We start from the raw sequence: 8835 nt of genomic DNA, 5'->3' as shown, positions 1-8835 counted from the left end.
GCCTATTGTAATGTATTCGTTGTGGTTTTGACTAGATTCGACGCGCGAAGAGGTCGATTCAAGAGGAAAAGGCATTGCGGACTAGTCTACGGCCGATTAGAGGTGAGTAATAGATGTAAATGCTGTTCTGAGGGTTTGAAACCCCAGACTTTCACGTCGTAACGCTATATTGAGGCGTGACACGCACTCCATGGCAAGTGCGAGGTCGGATACTACTGGGGATTGTGTCTTGGTCCACCCCGTGTGATGTTTATACTATACTGGTGATTGATACACATACTTCATTGATATTACTGGGCTTGATGCCACGTTTGGGGCCTTGTGCCGATTTGTAAAATCCTTCGAGGATTGATATTACTGCTTAGCATAATTTGCATATCATTTAATTTCAGTCCAAGGTTTTAAATGTTGTTTTGCAAACTCAGCCATAAATTCTAAGTGTTGAAAACTTAAATGATATTTTTAAATGTATTTCGGGCTGGGAACTTCTGTTTTGTAAATGCCTAAGGGGCTTATTATATTATTTTCTGGACTGATTATAAAGTGACTTGAAATAGTGGTAACAATGACACTGTGTGATATACTTAAAATAGTGGTAACAATGACACTGGATGATATACTTGAACAGTGGTAACTATGGCACTGTATGATATAAATTTGTCAGGTAACAATGGCTGACCGGTCAGGTAACAATGACTGACCAAGATATTGCGCTTGGGTTGTAGGAGCCCCTCCGGAGTTTGTACACACCCCCAGTGAGCGTCGTCGACGATAAATAAATATGGATGGCTCGGACTGCACGCCGCAGTGGGTACTGGAATGTACCATCATATGCATTGCATTGCATTCATGTATTTGTATTTATACTGGTGTTTAGCTGCTCAGTTCCATATGTTGTTGTATATTTGGATTTTAGCTTACTTTGTGTATTTACTGGATTTTCTTATCTTCGGATTGTAGTTACTTTTATTACTCACTGGGTCGGAGTACTCACTTTACTCCCTGCACCTTGTGTGCATATCCAGGGCAGTCTCAGGCTCAGTAGATCCAGTTGATCAGCAGATCCAGCCTCTGGGAGTATCGAGGTAGCTGCACGGCGTTCGCAGCCATTGATCTTCTCCCTCCTATCCTATCTCTTTATTTCCGCATTATCGGACTTTGGATATACCGTGTATTAGGATGATATTCTGTATTCTAGAGGCTCAGATTCGTGACACCGGGTCCTAGTGAGATTATATTGTGTATTTTGTTAAAATCTTCAGTACTTTAATCTTGCTTAATTGATATTTCTTTCCGCTATTTTTGATAAATTGGGTTAAGTGTTGAATAATGGTCGGGCTTGCCTAGTAGTATGCTGGGCGCCATCACGACCGGGATTTGGGTCATGACACTAACTCCGAAAATACACAAAAGCTGCTGAAAGCTCAGAAATACCTGAATCTGCACACAAGGTGCAGGGAGTAATGTGAGTATGCCAACTCAGTAAGTAATAAAAGTAAATAAAGACTGAGTATATGAAGCGATAAATCCACATGAGGATAAACTCAGTATGCACATCAAGCTTTCAAATATGAATATGAGTCAATCGTCTTATTAATATCCAGCTTTTGGTAAAAATTATTCGAAGATGCTTTTCGACAGTTTCAATAAATTTATAATAAAAGTGATGAAAATCATAATCGGCCCATTAGGCAAAGCATAGTTCGTATACAGCCCTTTGGGATAAACATGAATCATAAATAACCCCTCGGACGGACCCCTCGGTCACTCATATGCATCTCATAACATAAAAAACTCAGTGAAAATAACAAAGCCAAATCAGTGATTTAAATTCCAACATCTCGTAAAAACTCCTGTTTAAATGAAAGTATTATAAAAAATTTTGTTCAACAATTTCAACAGAGGCTCAGTATGAAGAGGAGTGAAAACAGTCATTTCATAAAAACAAGCCAATCGGGCAAAGCATCACTCATGTATATATATAGCCCCTCGGGCAAGCCTCTTAGTCACTCGAGACTAAGCTCTCATCAATCCGCGCTCACACTCAGCACTTACGCTCAATAGGTACCTTATAATAACCGTTGTGGCGTGCAGCCTGATCCATAAATATATAGTCGACTGCGCTCACTGGAGGTGTGCAGACTCTATAGGGGCTCCTACAGCCCAAGCACTATATCGAGACTAAGCTCCTACATATATATATATATATATATATACATATATATCGCTACGGCGTGCAGCTCGATCCATAAATATATGATCCCACAACTAGACCCTCAGCCTCTCTTAGTCATTAACCTCACAATCAGGCCCTCAGCCTCTCTCGGTCATTAACCTCACAATCAGTCCCTCGGCCTCTCTCAGGCATCAACCTCACAAGCCACATGGACTATCAGTAAATTAAGGCGTTCAGCCCAAAATATCATTTAAAGCATCAAAACTGAGTAAATAAGGTTGAGTTATGAAATCAGTAAAACACAACATGACTGAGTACAAATATTAAGTCAAAATAGTAAGGCATAATAGTAAAAAGCCCCTAAAGGTCCAAACAATTGGCACGAGACCCAAATATGGCATTCAGCTCAAAACATGATAATACATTCCAAAACATAGTAGTATCAAATAGTTTTCAATCAAATATGCGACTTAATAGTCGTACGAGACGGATCAAGTCACAATCCTCAACAGTGCACGACCCCACGCTCATCATCTAGCATGTGTGTCACCTCAAGATATCACAACGGTGTGAAACCCGTGGTTTCATACCCTCAGAACAAGATTTACAATCATTACTTACCTCGAATCGGACGAGAATCAACACCGCAATGCCCTTGCTACTCGACTCGGCCTCAAATCACCTTGAATCTATCCAAAATCATAATCATGTCATCAATACATGCCAAAGGGACAAAGCCCACGCGAAAATTATCAAATTAAACTCAATATCCCGAAATTGGCCAAATTGACACCCCGGGCCCACGTCTCGGAATTCGATAAAAATCACAACATTAGAATCCTTATCCCTCCACGAGTCTATACATACCATGATCATCAAAATATGACCTCAAATGGCCCCTCAAATCCCAAATTTAAATCTGCAATTTCAAGCCCTAATTTCCCAAATTCTTTCTCTAATTTTCCCACAATTTCATAATTAAACAATGGAATAATCACCATAAACACAAGATACAAGGCCCAAGTACTTACCCCATTGAAAATCCTTGATTCCTCTTGAAAATCACTGCCCAAAAGCTCAAATCCCGGCCAAAAAAGGTGAAGAATGACAAAAAATTTGCGAAGGAGCCTTTATATACACTCTGCCCAGCACTTCCGCATTTGCGGTCCCCATTATGCATCTGTGTGGCCGCATCTGCGCAAAATGGTCCACTTCTGCGGAATTTCACTTAAAATCCCTCATCCGCACCTGCGCGCTTGCATGTGCGTCTCAACTTCCGCTTCTGCATTGCCAAACCGCATCTGCGGCCCTTCCTCGCTTCTGCGATCGTTGAACCTGCGGTCCCTTAACTGCAGGCACGGTTAAGACAGAACCATCAGCTTCAGCTGCATTCTCCAATTTCCAAACGTTCTGATAACCATCCAAAATCATCCCGAGGCCCTTTGGACCTCATACAAAAATACGAACAAGTCATATATTACTATTCAAACTTATTCCAACCTTCGGAACGCTCAAAGCAACATCGAAACACCAAAACACCCTCGGATTCAAACCTAAGGATTTCCCAACTTCGAATTCTGCAACCGATCCAAAGACCCGTCAAACCTCATTCGAATGACCTGAAATTTTGCACACACGTCACAAATGGCACAACGGACCTACTCCAATTTCCAGAGTTCCATTCCAACCACGATATCAAGATTTCCACTGCCGACCGGAAATGCCAAATTTCCATCTTCGCCAAATCAAGCCAAATTCTACCACGGACCTTCAAAATACAGTTCGAACAAGCTCCTAAGTTCAAAATCACCCGATGGAGGTAACCGAGTCATAAAAATTCAGATCTGATATCGAATAATAATAAGTTAAGACTTGGTCAAACCTTTCAAATTTAAAGCTTCAAGCTGAGAATCATTCTTCCATATCTGTTCTGATTAACCTGAAAATCAAAACCGATGATTTACACAAGTGATAATATATCATATGGGGCTATTCATGCCTGAGAACTAGCGAGCAAAGTGCAAATGCTCAAAACGACAGGTCGGGTCGTTACATCCTCCCCCACTTAAACATACGTTTGTCCTCGAACGTGCCCAAAGTTGTTCCAAAAGCCAACAAATCGCCGTATAACCTTACCATGCACATACCCGGGGGTGATCCCACGTCACCCTATCTCATATAGGTCCGATAGCACAATGTAACTGAGATTTCACAATCCAACCTAGCCATAAACCTTAGAACCAAATTCCCACTTCCGAAATTATCTATAAAATCAAAATCTCACATCAACACACTAAATAAGTCTAAACACGTTGTATGAAACATGCCTAAAGTCATAACCATTCCTCAGATCAACCATTCATGAAGCTCTTTCTCCTTTGGCAAGGACCTCAGTAAATTTCTATGCTGAACATCGATATCATCCTTCCAATACGCTAAAATCGAATCTGTTAGTATCCATTCTAGGTCCAGTGACCTCATCTCATCCAATACGACTACTCTGGTGACATGACACATCAATATAATCTAAAGCCACAACCCGTGCAATCTACGCAACAATAAGCAACAATCCGAACGTACTCAAATCATGAAAAATGACTCAAATGAGAGAGTTGTACCACAAGCTCACCAATACCATCACAACACGATGCTAAGAACCCATCACACACTCTAGAACCAGAACACACGAATCTAACCTAAAGGATTATACCTCCACATAACTTCGTTGCAACGCGCGATCCTATTCAAACACTAATCTACATGAATCACCTCAAGTCACTATGCTCAAAATCAACAACCACGTGCAATTTGGTGTCTAGTACCAATAGTGAATCACCATTACCACAGAGAGCAACCGACAAAATTTCATACCAGTCTGAGGGAGCATAGCCAATGTGCAATCAATCATGCAACACCCAAATACCCGTCTCACTCAAACTCTGCTATAAAGCCCAAATGGAACCGCACAATATGTGCATATAACCAACAAATCAAAACTCCTTATAACATAGAAGAGTAACTCATAGATCACCCTAGAACACGAATAATCCCAACAACAATTGAATGGCACATCTCTCAACAATAGTAGTTTGGAGCCAACATGCCCGACTCGATGTAGAACGCACATCCATATTGGCCTACCAACGAATCCCCAAATCAACTCTCGTCACCCACAATAAATAGACAACTCTCCAAAAGTTCACAATGACTGAATCATAGCACATACTATCATCTGACTAGCTTGCCCACATCTTCACAGTCCGCAACCACGAAACCATCTACTCACAAGAACTCTCAGTCTCCAAATCCATTAGAACATATGAATCACCATTTCTGGTCTCAACTCCACCGCCTGAATATCCACACTTCTCCGATTACACGGTCATCCTACGAGGAATACCCCTGAAATTTTCCTGTGCCACAAGGCAAAATCTGAACTCCAGCAATCGATCAAACAAGAGAGTACAACAATACCAATGAAGTATCCATAACTCAAACACATCACCCTTTCAGAAAGGTACCCCCTCATCAAGCCACACCAATTAGTGATCTCATTTATCTAGTCGTCTGAAATTGTCCATGCTGTTAACTACCTAAGAATTTATGACCTTCATTTCAGAACTAAACTGCAACCTTACACATGCAATCTCAACCCTACACACATACCGTGTATACCATGCCATCCTATGTCAAATATGAGGGCTTCATAATCCATTATGATCCACAAGCTACTATGTACTTAACTAGCCAAGAACTTTTCATTTGATCCTATCTAGAAGGAAAATCACTATACATCACATGATCCTCACGCTAGTAGAAAATATATATATCTAACCGTGGTAGAAATCATCAAGAACTCTCTGAATCCCATTTACACAAAACCAAACTGTCAGGACTGAATCCTTTTATCTCACCCAAGCTACGCAAGCCATCATAAACCTAAAAGCATTGCCACAAAATATCTGTAGAAATTCATTACCTCAGAAGCACCTAAAGAACTAATCATATCCCTTACCAACCACCAAGCTATCATATTTATCCCAAGTTTCTTCTGATTTACCTTCGAATTGATATTTCTCCTTGCCATAATACCGCAGTCCTAAACCCAAACTCACCATACGAGACCCAAGCATAAAACCACATCGCCCTTAGGCTCATAACCCATTGTATTCTTTTGAAGCACCCCCAAAAGTACCACAGTTGAGGTACCCGCTCTGAAGAGACCTTCTGCGAATATGAAGCCATTACCTTTGCCTTCTTGATACTGGTATGTAGAATTCATAATGATATAGAAATGTCACAAGACATGACATCCTCCTATATAAATCTCAGTTTCTAGCCAACACACATCCTGAAGATTCTCAATTACTACATGTAAATCTTGAATCCTTCAAAACCATCCTCGGAAGTCATCCACTCTACTCTGATTTCAATTAGACTGATCAAATGAACCGAACGACCTGTGCCCTATTAGAGCAACAACACCTATGGAAGTAACCCCAATTTAATGCAACCAAATAAATTCATGCTCTATACATCGTACATCCTTCACCAATAACAACTCAAGTCATTCCGTGATTCTCATACACCCATAATGCATAATATAACCTTTATTAAAAATTTCCTTTACTCGAGCCATCCTCAATATCAACCTCTACAAGCTATAACTAACTCACCAGTATGCCTCAAACTGGAACCAACATAGTACATAATCGTGCAATCAACTGATCAGTAGCAGACTCCCCTACTTGGATCAAAGCCATGGATCAAAACACACAATAACTCATAATGCCTATACTTTGTTACTTCCATAATACCATGGTGAGATTAAACTCAATCCCTCATAAGCTCGTGCAACACAAACCATCTAGTACTTCAAATCTTCTGCAAATCTCACATTAACCCTCATAACAGTCAAGCCCACTCTCATACATGATCTAGACTCAAATCGCATCACACATATTTTACTGGTAAAGGAGGACTTACAGCAAACAACATAGGGACCACACAAACTTTAGAACACTCCGCAGGAGATAATCCACCTGCTTCACCTCAAACTAACATCTCTTTATACCCTTCCACCATCATAAACATCATGCAATCACTGAATCTTCCTATGTTTGAACTCATATCACAACATGTAATCTACTTCACTTCCCAACTAGACAACATGAAAAGATCCTTCAACACACCCACAACTCGGGTTTATACATCAAATCGAGATGGAAATAAAGCACCAGATAGTTCGTGCTACCCCAAATAGACCTGTCTCGTCTCATTTAAATCATATGAACACATCTTGCAGTCACATCATACTCATCACGTAGCTATCCAGTCATTACTTCCTCTAATAGGGACACTATCGAACATATAAATCCAAAAGCATGTGCTCACATGATCAATACCTTAGTGCTCAAGCTATAAGTAGAGCCCGGCCTCAAGTCCCCCAGACTGGCCCAATATCAACACACAGAAATCACATCTCGCCCCTCGACCAGGGAATCACAAGCCGTTGATGCACAACTGATACCGAGCACTCATGCGCGCATACGAATGCGTGGAAGGAATTTCAATAGTTACATTTTAAGCTGAATCAATGTCACATGATAAGAATTCAATAATGTGAAGTTTTTCCGAAAGTTTTGCAGCCTATCGAAGATACGTTTGGACGTCTCTGTATCGATATGCGAGACTCTACTAAACCTGCTCATGACTAGTGAGACCTATGTAACCTAGGCTCAGATACCAACTTTTCGCGACCCCAAATACCTCGGTCGTGATGGAGCTTACCACAGTACTATGCCAGCCAAAACACATGAACAATATGAAAATCTTTTGGATAATTCATTTTTCTAACCAAATTAAGTTTCAAAGCTTTGATTTTTAAAACATCAAAAGGAATACGCTGAAACAAGTACTTAAATACATCAACACCGACCGAATCTGGTGTCACTAGTCATGGGACACTAAATACAACTCAACATTGTCTGCTTAATACAAATTAAGTCTAAAATATAAAGTACTGGGATAGGAAGGATAAAGGCAGGGCTGCGACCGCCGTGCAGTTACCTTGCTAACTCCGGAAATACACAAAAGTTGCTAAAAGCTCAGAAATACCTGAATCTGCACACAAGGTGCAGAGAGTAATGTGAGTACGCCAACTCAGTAAGTAATACAAGTAAATAAAGACTGAGTAGTAGGAAAAGATAAATCCATATCAGGATAAACTCAGTAAGCACATCAAGCTTTCAAATTAGAATATGAGTCAATCAACTCATTTAAAATCCAGCTTTTGATAAAAATCATTTGAAGATGCTTTCCAGCAGTTTCAATATAGGTTCAATACAATTTATAATAAGAGTGATGAAAATCATAATCGGCCCCTTGGGCAAAGCATAGTTCGTATACATCCCTTTGGGCAAATCATGAATCATAAATAGCCCCTCAGGCAGACCCCTCAGTCACTCATATGCATCTCATAACATAAAAATCTCATTGAAAATAACAAAGCCAAATCAGTGATTTAAATTCCAACATCTTGTAAAAACTCCAGTTTCAATGAAAGTTATTTAAAACATTTGTTCAACATTTTCAACAAAGGCTCAGTATAAAGAGGAGTGAAAACAGTAATTTCATAAAACAAGTCCCTTGGGCAAAGC

The sequence above is a fragment of the Nicotiana sylvestris genome, chromosome 6 (assembly GCF_000393655.2).
Source record: "Nicotiana sylvestris chromosome 6, ASM39365v2, whole genome shotgun sequence".
Taxonomy (NCBI): Eukaryota; Viridiplantae; Streptophyta; class Magnoliopsida; order Solanales; family Solanaceae; genus Nicotiana; species Nicotiana sylvestris.
Note: the sequence above shows the minus strand (reverse complement) of the source record.